This window comes from Canis aureus, chromosome 6, assembly GCF_053574225.1.
Source record: "Canis aureus isolate CA01 chromosome 6, VMU_Caureus_v.1.0, whole genome shotgun sequence".
NCBI classification, from domain to species: domain Eukaryota; kingdom Metazoa; phylum Chordata; class Mammalia; order Carnivora; family Canidae; genus Canis; species Canis aureus.
The window spans coordinates 77,783,402-77,800,356 of NC_135616.1; positions in this window are offsets into that span (position 1 = coordinate 77,783,402).

Genomic DNA, 16,955 nt, shown 5'->3' on the forward strand with positions numbered 1-16,955 from the left:
CTTACAGCAGCTCTTTAGCCTATTAAGTATGCAATTCTTCTCAGTTTACAATTATTTGAGCTGAAAAAACACTGATGTAGCACTTAATACATCCAAGCAGTATACTAAGTGCTTTATATATAGTATCAATTCATTTAGTTCCATTGGATGATGTAGGTATTACTATTGTCCTATTCTACAGATGAGGAGACTAAGACACAAAGTGTCTTAAAAAGTGGCCCAAGATCACCCAGTGTTCAAGACTGAATGTTTGCATGTCCCTAAACTCTTATGTTGAAATCCTATCTTCCAATATCAGGATATTAGGAAGTAAGGCCTCTAGTAGCTGATTAACCCATGAGGGTGGAACCCTTATAGAAGAATGGAATTAGTGCCCTTATTAAAGAGACCTCACAGAGCTCCCTCACTCTTCCACTATTGACAATCAGAGAGCCATCTCTGTGAACCAGAGATAGTGGTCTATGGCCCAGGAAACAGCCCTCACCAGACACCAAATCTTCCACACCTTGATCTTGGACATTCTAGCCTCCAGAAATAGGAGAGATAAATGTTTGATGTTTATGCCACCCAGTCTATGATATTTTTGTCATAGCAACCCAAATGGACTAAAATACCCAGGTAGTAAATCGCATCACTAGGGATCAACCCCCAGGCAGCCCAGCTCTAGTAGCAGCACACCTAACCACCAAGCTATCATACACTGCTGCCTACATGTGGGAAGGGGGTCAATAAACATGAAGAAATTGAAGATGAATAAAGCTTATTTGTATAATTCCATGTGTAAAATAGACATTTTAAATATTTGTGTAGGGGTACTGGTGTTTCTCTTTTGCCTTAACCTCATCATCCCCGGCCTCCTCCCCAGCTGGGCACAGTGTACCAGTGAGCTTGAATCATTCACAATGCTTGCAGCAGGACACAAAGGAACCACTTTGGGCTCCTCATACCCTGGAAGCAGATATAGCTAAAAATTGTTAATATATTTTTAAAGGCTTTACAAATAATTGTTTTCAAAAATCTAAGACACTTAACTTACAGTAATAATATTTGCTTTCATAATCATAATTTTTTATATAATTTTTCAGACCTGTGACTTTTTCAAATTACCAAATACCTCCTCTAGACATTAAGTGTCCACGAGGCATAGCACTGTCTCAAGTATCAGATACAGAACTAAGACATTATTTACAATGTTTTATCATCTAGTTTTCTCTTTAAAAATTATTTTTTCCTTGATTCTTTAAGTGAGGCATATTTTTTTTAATAATGTAGAGTATTTTTTTTAAAGATTTTTATTTATTTATTCCTGAGAGACACAGAGAGGCAGAGACACAGCCAAAGGGAGATACAGGCTCCCTGCAGGGAGCCCAATGCAGGACTCAATCCCAGGACCCCAGGATCATGCCCCCAGGCCACGCCAAAGGCAGATGCTCAACCACTGAGCCATCCAGGTGCCCCAAGTGGGCAATCTTAATTGAAATAAGATCTCAAGCATTTTATATTTCATAAAAAGATAATATAACGTTTTATACAAGCACTATGACTAACACATGGCAAATTATATGAGGCAAAGGCTATATATAGATAATTCATTTTTTCACTTAGTTTACATTTGTACTGTTCTAATTGTTTTCTTACACTTCTTAAAAGAAAAAATAAATCAATATTTTTGTTCCTCAGGTAAAATTTAATAAAACACCTTGGAGAATATTTTAGATATCTGGGAAGAATATTAAATCACTATTTCTATTTGCCTCTTTCCTCTTATTGATGTGAATACATATTCTTTAAATTGCCATGTTTGTTCTATTCCATGGGTTGTATGAGGAGCAATGGGTGACCTCTCTGGGCCTCTGTTCTTGTATTTGGAAACACCGTCGGGTGTTGCTGGCCTCCTGTCCCCTCAAAGGCCAAAGTTGAACACTATATTATCTGGGCAGACGACACCTTATTCTTATTCCTCAACAATTCTAACAACTCACAGCCCCTCTCGGTCCCTTTATGAACACAGATGTCATTTTAATGGGGGGAGAGCTGAAGTGACAAGAAGGTGACCTGTGGGTGAACCCAGGAGCAGGTGAGGCCTGTCAGTTTTTAATTTGAAACTGGTGGCAGGTCTGAGGAATGGCTAGTATAATCACATTTGTAACTGATCTCCTATAAACTCTGCAAACATTGAGGGGATGACTGTTGTAGGCAATATGAAATTAACAATTCATGTGGAGGTCTCTGGGCACCTAACTAAATCACATGTATCTTTGGAAACTATATAAACATCATATGTTTTCCAGATGACAAGACTGGCATAGTAAAAAAAAAAAAAGTTCTGATTCTGCTCTTAATAAAAGAAAAAAATTTTACATCAATTTATAAAGACATAACCTTTTGAAGAAGTAAATTACTGTTTTAAGGCATAAATTTAACTTATTGTATAGTCCAAGTAATAAAGTGTATAAAATTAAACTCATCATTTCCATCACCTAATATTCATTTCTGACAGGCCCTCACGTGTACCTTCACAAAATATTTCCTGATTTAAATGTTCTCTACATTAAGATTGTTAAGATTTCATTTACAAAAATTGACTCTAAATATTAGGATTGTTATTCAATGAATACACTTAAGAGACAATTCTGAAACTTTGGAAGAAAGTCATTCTAACTTGGGATTTGCTACAGAAGTCAAATTCAAATGTTCCCTAAGGCAATAGGTCTCTACCAACACAAGAAAGTATTTCAAAACTCTCCAGGATAAACTGTCCTTATATGTTGAGACAGTGATGTGACATTTGGCATCAAGCCAAATCAACGGACATAGAAACAAGATTGTTGAGGCACAAGAGATTTGTCACTTCACTCCCACAGATTTAGGAGGAGACAAGTAACAATAATGATTGCTGGCATTTAGTCATTATTTGCCAGGAACTGTTTGTTCTAAGTATTTCACACATGTTGACTCATTGAATCTTCAAAACCCTGGGAGAAAGCTCAGTTTATTATCCATACTGTATCAGTGAAGGAAACAGACACTCAGGGAATTTAGGTAACTTCCTAAGCTGTCAACAGGGGGACCAGGATGTGAACCCAAAACCAGCTCAAGGGCCCCTGCTCTTAACCACTCTTTACCACCCTCCATGTTGTGTATTTTGTCACCTCAGGGCTTCTGTGGCACTGAAGAACATGTACATGTGGTCTATGCTAAAATATCTGAAATAAAGGACCCGTGAGATAGAGTGACAATTTACATATTCCCTGTTAGGGGAATGATGAACTGTTCTTACTGTACCTCCCTGGAATCATTTCAGGTGACATCTCTCCCTAAATGTTGCACATGTGGAATTCCTACACTTCCAAGTGGCCCATCTCACATTCCCTTTTCTTCTAAAACTGTTTGCATATCTTATAGAAGAAAGATATAAGGAAAAGAGGCTAGATTGCAGAGTCGGAGAACCTGGCTGTGGATCCTTATGTCTGCAACTTGCAATCTGGGTGAATTTGTTCAAATGACTCAAACATACTAAACCTTAGTTTCCTTGGCCTCAGATGGGAAGAATATCACTTGCTGGTATTTTTCTCAGAGGGTTATTATGACTCTCAAAAGAGACAATGGATGTAAAAGTGCTTTGTAAATATGGAAACACAAGAGGCAGACCCAAAGAGAGAACTTGCGTAGGCTACTGATGTCACCTGGAGACCATACCAAGAAATGGTATCATCCCAGATTTCTTTCCTACTACTTCTTTCCTTTCGCATCGGGGGTACTCTATGTAACCAAAGATATAAGAATCTCTTTTCCTAAGCCATGTGAGTGAAGGGTTATGGTGTTCGTTCCTTGGTTTCAAGACCACAGAAGCTGATTCAGTAACAAAGGTATACACTTGCTAAAGAGTCTCCAAAGCCTCAAGTCTCCAGGCTTTAATCTGGACTATTTCCTTTTCTTCATTCATCCTACACACTTTCTTCACCTGTGTAATTCCCAAATAACCTTCTAGAATAAATTTAATTCACTTTTTGTATTGTCTGCTCGCCATAAAGCCCCCATATAAATCTAAGTTCTATTTCCCTATTATCTAATAGCACCTGTTTTCTACTTCTACTGTTACATACTGCATGCTGTATTTTAACAATTCCCCTGTCTTTCTCCCTAGCTTGAGAGCAAGGCCCTGGAAGACAGGAAACCTTGTTGAATCTGTCTGGGTACCGCTGGTATCTAACATAGCGCCTGGCATACAACAGCGGTTCAACAAATGTCTGCTGAGTGTAGACTGGGATCCATGGTTTATAGCCACGTACACATGAGAAATGAAGTTTGAAAAACAAAAGAAGGGCAACTCAAGGGAGACAATACATTAAGCCAATACATAGTATGAACAATAGACAAGTTACTTGCGGGACACTGTCCTGTTTCAGCAAGTAGAAGAAAAGATGTATTTTGAAGAGGATGGATAGAAAAGTATTTTGAAAACCAATTAAAATAATTTAGATTCAATACAGTGGGTTATTCACTGACTAATAAATCACTGTGTTCATTCAACAAGCATTTTTGAGTGCCTGCTATGTGCCACTTAGTCATAAAAATGAGTAAGATATGGTTTCCTTCCTTGAAGAGTTTATTGTAATGTAATTTCATATGGAAAGCATCACAGAAAAAAACTGCAAGACCAGCTTGGTGGCTAAATGTTGATAAACCATTGGGTTAAGTGTGTATCTGGAAAGTCCTCTAGCCAAGCCAGTCAGTAGAACACATTCACTCTTCCTTCTGTCTCTACAATAATCATCAGGCAAAGGTCTAGGTCCCAAGATATTTGCTCTCAGTTATATTGCTTCATCACAGAAGCTCCCAGGAGACATCTCCACACAGCAGGGCAGTCCTGATCAACAAATTCCATGCAGACAATTTCATTTTCATGGGGATTTCTTCTTCTTCCTCTTCCGACTCTTCTTTTTCTTCTTTCTCTGTTTAACCCCTATGATCATTTTGATCCTTGTATTTGTTTGTTAGTGTTGCCAAAATAAAGTGCCACAGATTGGGTATTTATTTGCTCACAGTTCTGGAGACTGAAAGTCTGAGATCCAGACACCAGCAGGGTGAATTCCTTTGGACACTTCTCCCCTTGGCTTATAGGTGGTCATCTTCTCCCCATGGCTTCGCACTCTCTTTTCCTTTTGTGTGGGTCTGTGTCCTAATTTCCTCTTCATATATATCCATTTGTATTGGATTGGGGCCCATCCTAATTACTTCATTTTAATTTAATTAACTCTTTAAAGACATATCGTCAAATTTAGTCACATTCTGAGGTAATGGGGGGTAGGGTTTCAACATATAGATTTGGGGAGGACACAATTCAGCCTGGAACAATCCTCCTAGCATCATCTGAGACTTTAGAATAATGGGTTCTCTGAAGTGGCTGCACTTTGAAAAGACTCAAAGTTTAACAAAATAAAAACAAAACTCATAGCCAGAGATCTAATTGGTTTAGGTCGTAGCCTGGGCACGGAGAGCATTAAAAGCTCCCCAAAGGGATTTAAATAAGGAACCAGGGAAAGGACTATTTCAGTTAAGGGGAATGGGAACTTCAGATAAAAAGGAGGGGGCTCTGTGTTCAGATGAGTAGAGAGCCATTTAATTTTTTTAATTATACAATATATTTCAGAGGAATTGGGGGCCTAATTGATCTTACCAGTAGCTGCAAATATTTTCCACACCCAATGCTGACTTGATTGTTCACTAGGATTAATCAGTAACTGACCAAAGGAAAGCTGCCAGTGGAGAACACTGCCACTGCCAACACTCTTAGTGCTTGCTCTGCCTTGAGGAACCCAAAACTGGAGTGAGGTGAGGAGAGGGGGACAGAAAACCCACTGTCATGGTCCTGATTGCTTTCAAGAAATACAAATAACAGACCCAAAATAAATTATTTTAGTGAGTTGTTTCCCCCGCCCCCCCATTTTCTCATTCCTCAAATACTGTTTTTAATAAATGTTATAAAGTAAAATTAATAAATAATTGTTCGAACTCTCAGGTAATTTATCAAAAACTAGGTTTGTAACTAATCTGTTTATACTCAGCTCTCACTGTATCCTCAATTTAGCAGATACATAAGCATGGCTGATTTCCTCCACAACATCAGCAGATCCTTGTGCAGCATGGTTCTGGTGCTACATTTGACTTCAGAAAAAGGAAAATACATAATTTACAGGAAATTTTTTCAAATTTATAAAATTGTTAATATCTGCAAAAACTAAAGTACCTGGATTCTCTGAGTTTGAAATGGTTGTGTTTAGCTTTGAACTCTTCATCCACTGCCCAAATCACTGTGAGTCAAAGTAGAGGTGAGACAAGTGAAGGAAAGTTATAGAAAAGACACTCATTTTGACTTAAGCTTAGTATCAAGGAAATAGACTTTTATAAATACAAAGATATTTGCAAGTTTCTAAAAGTTTTTTTGAATAGCTTTTTAAAAACCAGCTCCAAATTTTATCACTGTAAAAATTACAAAGGCTTCAACATCATGCTTCGTTTTAATGTAATTCATTTTTAATATAATTTATTTTTTACCTTCAGAAAAATTTAGAGAAATATTCCTGGCTCTTGAATTCCATGTGCTTCTTCCTTATTTTATATATGAATTATGATTCTCAAACACTATATTCTTCACTGGGAATTTTCATCCTCTGTTCTGCATTTCTACACACATACACAAACACACACATACACACAAAGTTTAATGAAATGGGAATTACTTCTGTACTCTAAGGTGGAAAAGAGGATTGCAACCTGATAAGCCAATGCAAGAAGTCTTCAACGGATAAACTAGTCTCACTTCCAAGGTCCAGGTGTGATGTGGTTATAACTTAAAAAATATTTTCCTCTAGAAATAATTTATAAATAGTACTTATAATTTCAGGCCTGCCAATAAATATCATAATTGAGGCCTGTGCTTTATGTATTATTTATTAGCATACTAGTGTGGACTTCGTTAGCATACAGTGATGTTAAGGGCCAGATTATATGAGAAAAAGGAAGAAGGGATCAGCTTCCTCTTTCCCAAGTTCCACAACCATTCACCTGTCCTCTCTCTCAGTCAAAACGCATGTCCTCCCAGTGTAGTTTACTATACCCAGAAAGCATAGATTACTTCCCTTCATCCCCACAACAGCATCATGAGAATTTATTCCCATTTTACACCAAAACTGAAACCTGAGAAGGATCAGAAACTGAGAAGCCTTAACTGTAGAAAACAAACAGATGGTCATCAGAGGACAGGGCCTATATGTCTTTGCCTCTCTCTGTATGTTTCTAAGGAATAAATAAAAAATAAAATCTTTTTAAGAATAAAATAAATATTAAAGACCTTATTCAACAAATAATGTACCCATTTTGTGCCAGCAGTGTGCTAGGTCCTAGAGATGTAACCTAAAAGAAGGCACAACCCAATATCTCAGAAAGCTTACAGGTTCTACCAGAAAAAAATAATAAAGTAAGAGAGTATCTTTTAAGAAGTATGAAAATAGAAGTAAGCATAGGTTTCAAGGGATCAGAGAGAAAAGATATTAACCTAGAAAATAAACTTTCTTTCATATGTTCCCAACACTCTACACATCTCTATTTTGATTTTTTCAACAATGCTATTATTAAAAGAGCTTAGAGCTACAGCCAATAATCAGAAAAAGAATCAGATAATAAATAGCCTAGAAGAATCCAAGCAAGTAGTGATAGAAAATGAGTATGAGCATTAGAATCTCATCCATGCAAGTGATTAAAGTTATAGTAGGTTAGAAAATGTTTGATAAAAGGATAAAATCTAGTGACTATAGGTTTTCAAAAGGAATCTCATCCTGAAGGCTATAGACTTAGAGTTTCCTCTTGAAATAGCAACTACAAAATTGCTCCTTGTGTCTATCTTGTGCTCAATATAAATCAGTAGCCAGATCTTCCTTCACAAACTCAAATCCCAGATCCAGAAACATTCAACCCACCAAAGGTGATAACCATGTTATAGTCATGAAATATTGACCTATCAACCCAAGCACATCTATAACAATAAATCTGTTTCTCTTAGTAGGTAAGTGTCTGGGCAGACTTAGAAATAAATAAAAAATTGTGACACAAAGGACTCCCATATTACAAATTATTTTGTGCTAAATTGAGGAAAATCTGTATATGTTGAAATATTTGTAATATTTAAAAGGTATGATCTATTAGAGAATATGACAAATTAATCTAGTGTTTTTAATTTAAGTAAGTAAGTTTAAAGTAATAATTTTTAAACTAAAATATGTTCAGGAACTAGGTTAAGTTTGTTAATAGAATCAAATCAATCCTTTTAATTTTATTTTCTTTCCAAGTTTAATTGACTAGATTGTGAAGAGTTGTTTAAAGTACCTTAAAGGTTTTTATTACTCAGATTATATATTTATATTAATTTTATAAATGATTTTAAAATATTTCAGGGAATTCCACAGATTCCTAAAAGAGATACATTTTTAAGGAGATTTAATCTGCTTAGCTAAGATATTCAAATGTACAAAGAGATTATAAAATAGATTATCAGGCTTTGTAAGTTTAACTCTCAAGGAAACCATCTTAATTTTAATAAAAACAAACAGTTCTTTCTGTACATAAAAGCTAACCTCTGACATAATAAAACTTATTTTGATAATTATATTTAAAAGATTTGTTTTATGTCTGTCTCTCCAATAGACCATAAGCTCCTTGGAGGCCAGAACTGAAGCCAGAGATCTACCCATTGCTTGGTACAACTGATAGTCAATAAATATTCAAAAAAAGTACTATGCCTTGGCCTTGTGGTATGCTCAGGCTCCATGCTTTGTCCTCCTGGCTTCCTTACTGAGTCTCCTATACTCTCAGGTCTTGCCAGTCTTCCTGCTCATGCTGGTCTATCCACCTAGACTATCATTTTTACTACTTCTCACCTCACAACTTCACCTCTATTTATATTCCATGCTCCAATGTAAATTCAATATGCCATATAGCCATATAACCAATCAAAGCAAAATAATAAATATGTGTTATAATACTCATAGATGAAAAAAACAAGATTGTTTACATCTTATTTCAAGCAAAACATTCTTGTTTGCTTTTATAGAAGAAAAAATAATAATATATTATTAATTAGCCACAGGTTTTCAAGAAGTAAAAGCATTCCTAATACTACATTCCTACTGAAACAAGCACACAACTAGGAAATTTCAATTAAAATTCCATTTACAAGGTTTGCATCATATGCAACCATCCTATCTTCATTTTCTTTCCAATATACTAAATCTAAGAATCTTACAATTATAAAATGCCAAGAGATACATGAAGAGAAAGTTCATCATAAAATACCTTTGTGTCATTTTTTTCAATAAGAATGTCAAGTTTCACTGTTGTCACTTCCTGAGATTGTACATACATGTGCCAAGTATTTAGTTGTTTGGAAATTTGGAAACCTTTGCATCTCCAGTGTTTGCTCGTTTACTCCCACTGTCAAATACAAGTAGTCACAGGAAGGCTAAAGCAAGCAATACTGAAATGGAGATACACTATTACTAAAATTCCTAGTGATGTGGACATTTCATAATTAAAAATAGTGGCTAGGAATTTCTGCTTATAGCCATGATGGAATAAGTAAGTACAGACTAGCCTTCCTGCCACAAACAACAGTGAAACTGGAGAAAATACATGAAGCAACTCTTTCCAGATGCTGGACAACCAACAGCACAGGATTTCAATACTGGAAAGAAGGAAAATATACACGCAAGGTGAAGCCCACATTTGCCTTCTGCCCAAAGAAACATTCTAGAGTGTGGCACAGAGAGGTGGAGATCCACAAAAACGTGGTGGTTTTGCTAAACTGAAGAGGCAGAGAGTAGTAGGGCTGCAGAAACGGGGCATTCACAGAGCCTAGTATGCAAGCAAAAGGACCTAGATAAAGAAGGAGTTCCAGGAATTGGCAAGGCCCAGGAGAAAAACACCTGTGGGAGCCGTGAACTAAATGGTACGTCTGAAGCCTACACAGTACTGGGAGACAGGATTTCTAACCTGCCAGACTGGCAAGCTCTCATTCCAGGCATTCAAAGGAAAACTCCAAAACTCCCAGGTATTAGGAGTAAGGCTACTCTAACCCTAGAGAAAAGACTTCTCTACACTAACTGTAACAAAGGTTAAAAACAAATCTCAAAAGGGTCGTGCTAATCTACCCATGATTTAACTACCTGCCAGAGCAGAACTTGACACTCTCTAAACGTACGCTACACTGTAAAACTCAGACTCTCAGCAACGTTATAGCCATGCTTTTCCAGCACCACTAAAAAAATGATTGGATGTGTAAAGAAACACAGAATGACAGCCCGTGCCAGGAAAGAAAACATTCCATAGAAACTGATCCATAGATGACAGAGCTGTTGGAATTGGCAGATAAGAAATTTATTTTTATTTTTATTTTTTTGGCAGATAAGAAATTGAAAAGACTGTTACTAATACTTTTCGGGACTTAAAGGGAAATACAGACACACTAAGTGAAATTAAGTGATTTCTCAGTAAAGAAATGGAAATTATTTTATAAATATATAAATTAAAAGTCTACACCTGAAGAAACACCAGGTAGGAAAAATGGCAAAACAGAAACCCAGGAAGGATAAACCAGAAAACAAGGAGGTTGTTACTTACAAAAGATGGAGAGTAGCAGGGAACAGGTGAAGTATAGGAGAGGCACTTCTGTGTTTCCAAAAATATATGTAAGCCTATTAAGGTTCTACTACATATTTGAAACAAGTATTGAACGAAAAAAAAAATAAAACTAAATTCAGACATAAACAATTAAATTCAACTGAACTATTTCAGTTGAACAACATAATCACACTGAAGGAAAAGAAACTAATTCCTGTCAATCCATTTACATTAAATTTTACAACAGGCAACACATGATAGAAGAAATCAAAATAGTAGTTGCCTAGGAGCCTGGGGTAAAAGAAAGGGGTGGGAGATGCAGAGTTTGCCTGGGAAGAGGCTTGATGAAACTTTCTGGGGAGCTGAAAATATTATGAATCTTGATATGAGGTGTGGATTACACAGGTGTATCCATTTGTTAAAATTCTTTTAACTGTAATACATGTCGATTATACTACATGTGTAAATTATATCTCAACACTACATGTGTAAATTATATCTCAATTTTTAAAATCAGCGGGAAAAAAAGAGAAACTGACACAAGCCATAAGAGACTCTTGATGATTGAGAACAAACTGAGGGTTGACAGAGGGAGGTGGGTGGGAGGGAGATGGGCTAGATGGGTGATGGGCACTAAGGAGGGCACCTGTTATGATGAGCACTGGGTGTTGTATGTCAGTGATGAATCATTGGATTCGACCCGAGAAACCAATATTGCATTGTATATTAACTACCTAAAATTTAAATTTTAAAAAAAGAGGGAAAATAATGGCCTCATTTTGTAAATTCACTATACTAATCATCAGCTTTGTCACATCATCATCAACAAGGAAGATTTTTTTTTAGTAATCAGCGTAGGGATGTATACAAAACACAATTTACAAACATAGTCTTTTCCTTTCCCGTCAGTGTGAAACTGCTTGTAAAAATTCTCTCTGGACATTTGCCACTTCTTTACACCTGCTGGCATAATTTTCCACCATGACAGGTCCACTCTAACCATTCCTAGAGTAAACAGTGATCTAAAGGATCAGGAATAGGTCTATCCAATCTACTTATAAAGACAAACATGGGCCATCTGCCTGCATCATGAGCAGCAGGATTTCCCCTATGAAATACCATTATATGGTACATGAGTATCCGATACGATGCCGCTTACACACCTGGGCGCCTTTCCCTGACAAGACACCCTTTAAAACAATACTCCACCTTTGCTTGAAATTTCATACACCTTCACAGAGGGAACAGAATGAAGACGAAAGTAATTTCTTCCAAAGGAAACTTCTGCAAGGATACTTTCATTTTAAAAATCTTCAAGATTGCACATCAAAAAATATTTTATTCCTAGCAATTAAAAACTGCTTTTGCCAAGAACAGCATTCTGTGACACAAATTTCTGCCTTATTACCTTGTCTGGACATTGTCCTACAACTACTTAAATAAAAAAGGTCTAGGACTTTTTCCTAAAGATTAGGCTTTATAATCTACATTATATTTCTACAATCATCTGATTCCAATACCTTAGTTGTATACAAAACAGGCATGTTTCCTCCAAAACATTTCATGCTTAAAATTTCCTATTGACATGGTCGATTCTTTAGCATATTTTTAATAACGGCAAATAAAAATTTTTTGGTAGTCAAAAAAACCCCAAATAAATAACTAAAAGTCCATTCTACTGGTCAATTATCAATTTATGAGCCTTAGAACAGTAGCAAAAGTTCAACATGTTTATACAATCACAAGTGATATTTCATATCAGAATATCAGGCCTTTTTCAATGCATCTCTCATGCGGGTAAGTGAATATCGAAAAAGAAATCACAGGAAAAAGTAATAAGCATTCCAACTCATTGGGGATACTGACATATTTTGCAAGTTTGTACTATCAGGTCAATGTAGTTCAACCTTTTCCATCAAACTAAGTAAACCTAGATTTTGATTTGTGGTTTTATATTCGCTCCAACCTATTATATATTCTTTCAAAGCTCCATAAAGCGCGTATCCTTCATTTACAGAGTTTCCCATTCCTAATATTTTGGTAACATCGAGTGTTAGAACTTTGGATTGAAGACACTGATTTCTTCAAATGTGATTTTTCCCCTATATAAACAATAGTCAAAGGAGGGGGAGAAAAAGGAAACCTGATTGTAAACAGCACCACTGGCGTATATCCACTAGATGTCAGTCATGCAGTTAGCATCAATTTACATCCTTAATCCTGATCGACACAAACAGAAATTCTATTAAATCTATCCCTGATTCAGTATGAATATACCACAGAGGGGCCAAGATTTTTATAGGTTGTAGACTAAAGCCTTGTGCCCAGAAGAGCTTCTGTCTTGCTCTAGTGAGGACGTTAGCCATCAGTGCAATGCGGGCTCTTTTCTGAAGCGCCGTTGTTAGTTGAGGACAATATTGGGGACGCCTGAGGTGATCCAAATCAATTTACAAGAAAGAGTGATGTGCTAATGTTTTCAGAGAGTAAGGTTTCACAAGGGCTTAGCTTGTGGAAACAAGGAATCAGAAAGCACAATATTTATATATGTGACATTTAGAATATTTCAAAGAGCACCGTCCCCACTTACCCCATCCACCCACCCCAAAATGCTGATTATAATGAAAGTAAAACATCCTTGGGGGAAATGGACTTAAGAAGACAAAACGCCTTGGGTTGTTGCCACCAAAAAAAAAAAGAAATCACAAATCAGTTCTGTTCTTTCAGACACCTGATGTCCTTGGTAAATAGTATTTGAGTGAGGTTTCTAAGTTCTTAAATATTCTCATAGAAAAGCAGCATATAAGGTGCTTACTGTTTCTGGGAAGGTAGTAAAATGACTGCTCACCCAATTATCATATCGTCTCTGTCCAGTTCAGCACGTTCCTGGTCACCATGGACTGTGTTTGAACTCCTCACTGTATAAGCCATCTCTCCATCATACCAAGTGTTCCACACAATTCCTAAGTAAATGTGGGAGGCAAAATAAAAATAAGGCACACGAAGATCTTTGGGAAAGTCTTGATTTCATCAACAGTGTAATTAGACCGAATTAGGCAGTTTCAAATTTTCCTTCCAGTTCTACAGTTTTGTGACTATGATGCAAAAATGTTCTTTTCCTCAAAACAATGGAAAAGTCTTTCTGATGACTAGCTATAACGCGTTAGCTGTTCTTAAAGACAGAAAAATGCAACTACATGTTATCAGTTACATTGCTCACCAATAACCCTGATCCCCGGCTTTTATGGTCTGGAAGTTTATCATTCTCCCCACCCTCATCTGCAACGCAAGTCAGGGACTTCTTTCCCAGAGAACTCTGGATGTCGCCTCCACTCCCATCTCGCCTTCCCCAACTCCAACTCGTCTCCACCTCCATTCCTGCACTCCCACACCACGCATGATCCTCTGTGAAAAAGTATTAGTTAGGAGATGACAAATCCCAAGGCAGATAAATTCATGGTCAGGGGCATGCGAGGGGCAGTATGCAATGCCTTCAGTGCTATGCCGATGAACTCTCCAACGCTTGATTCCGTAACTGAGAATCCAAGCAGCACACAATCTGAACATCACACAGGCTGAGAGGAACGAGAAATGGAGTGTGGAATTCCAAGATGTGTAGATCCAAACACACACCCTCAATCTAGGTATCAGCCCATTTCCAGGCACTGTGTTAATAAAGATCATGTATTCATTCAGCTTTTCAACAAATCTTTGTCTGCCTACCCTATGGGGAGCAGCAGGCTGTGCACTGGGAATGAAGTTAGGAAACAGGAGGATGCAGTCTGCTCTGAAAGAATGTGAAGCCTAGTAGAGGACAGTGATGAATTAAATCACATAAGGTTTTAATAGTAAACAAAATTACTGGAAGGGTTATTGTCGTTACCATACGGCAATAGTAGAGTTACTACATAAATAGGACTATAAATGAAACATAATGCTGTGCTGAGCAGGAATCCAGATTCCCCAATGTGTCCTCAATGGCAGGATGATAGTAATGTTAACTCAGAATTGCAGTTCTAGTCACATCGCGAGCATCCCTTTCTTCCATTACTACTTTAGGATTGTGGAGGCCTGAATGAACCTAAGGAATATATATATTTTTTTAAGGTTTTATTTATTTATGATAGACATAGAAAGAGAGAGAGAGGCAGAGACACAGGCTGAGGGAGAGGCAGACTCCATGCCGGGAGCCCGATGTGGGACTCGATCCTGGGGCTCCAGGATCGTGCCCTGGGCCAAAGGCAGGCGCTAAACCGCTGAGCCCCCCCAGGGATCCCCGAACATAAGGAATATATCGCTCAGAAAACAGTTCTAGAGCGTTGTTAATTAATTTTATTTTTATTTCTTCAAAAACCTTATCAAAGTACGTTGCCAACTGCATAAAGAGAGAACTTAAATGAAAAGCCATCCCCTCCTTCGTTAATACGCTAGACTCCCCAGGAAAAGATTTTAAGTAGAAAACCCTGCAAAACCTCAAAGCCCATCCTGCTGTCACTTTGCACAATTTATAGAGGAGAAACTAGCTAATAGACTGTCAGAAGGGAGAAGTTTATTAAACCAAGCAATTAGCCCTTTACTTTAAAGGGAAGTGGTAAGACTAAATGAAGTCAAATGCACAAGGTAATTTAAGCTTTTTGAAAGGAAGGACAAAGCATTCAGGGCTCTAGGAATAAAGGTACAGAGTTTAATGAACATTTGTCTCACACTCTCCACTTTGTAACTGGCTTTCACTTATTTTATTAACTCCTCACAGCAACCCTATTAAACAGGCAGGGCAGATACACCTCTCCCTGTGATCCCCGAGTGTGGGTCAGCTAAGTCACAATGAAACACATACTCTGGAGTTCATATAAATGCACAGTGACTGGGAGAGGGAGACTGCTGAGCAGCGAACCAGATCACAGCCGACCGGAAACATTAGCAACCACGAAGGAGGTCAACGCAACTGGGAAGGACAGCGCCTGGGCAAGTGTCTCTCAGAAGGCAGACTGGGGACACGGGAGGCACAAATTAATCACATTTCAGAGACGTTGACATGACTTGTCTAGGATTACATACCTAGATTAGACCCTCGGCCGTTAGATGCCCAGACTAGTAGTCTTTCCAATATACCCTATCTTCTCTTTAAACAGTTTTTAAAGCATGAAAACGAGTGGGGAGCATGGCCTTGGTTGAAGGTCTACTTTGTGCAAGAAACTTTCCAGGTGTGAGGCATACACGACCTCAGTTAATGCTCACAACGGCACTGTAAGAGATTATGATGGCCTCAGTTCTACAGGTGAAAAAACTGAGTGTCAGAATTTAAGTAACTATTTACCCAGGGTCACCTGGGGGGTGAGATATGAAGTCTGGATTTGAATTCTGATCTTTCCTTTCAAAAGTTTATTAAAAAAAAAAATAACAACTATGTTGCTACCCATCCTACCACATGTATTTTTTTGTGCTTGTTTCATAGTACCTCTCTTCTTTTTTTCTACTTTTTTTTTGGGGGGGGACACTTAATACACATTTCCTGAATGAGAACAATGTCTGCTAGACCTCAAGATACATGAAGTTGCATCTTGCTAAGTTATCCAAAGGAACACTGAAGAAAGCATTAAAATAATTTGAAAAGCAGCAGGATACGTGGACACAAGACATTACATGAGTGGAATTAAATAGATAATTAAATACCCATATAAATCACTGAGCAACTGAACAGTGTAAACTTTTAACTACTACAAATAAACTAATGCTTTTAAGAGAGGAGGCAAATATTTGAGTATCAACTGGTTCATAACACTTAACTAATTTGATTAACATCCTAGGAAATATGAAATCGTATTGATAAAACTGAAAATTTTTTTACAGTCCGTAAAATCTGTTCACAAAGAAAACATTTTTAGCAGTATTTATTGCTTCAGAAAAAAGGTGTCTGGATATTAATTTTTCTTAAAACAAATGACATTTTTAGGGCCCTAAAGAAAAAAAATTCCTGTCAATTCTCTTAGAAAATGAAAAATTGCGTTATAAAACCTGTATGTTTAGGGCACCTGGGTGGCTCAGCCAGTTGAGGTCTGACTCTGGATTTCGGCTCAGGTCATAATCTCAGGGTGGTGAGATTGAGCCCCGCATCAGGCTCTGCACTCAGTGGAGTGTCTGTTTCCCTCTCCCTCTCCCCCTGCTAGTTCTCTCTCTCTAATAAAGAAATATATCTTTTTGACAAATACGTTACTCTTTATCCAAATTGTCTTAAACTGGAAGATATACTTCTCAAATACCGATCATACCCTGGTGTGAAAAAT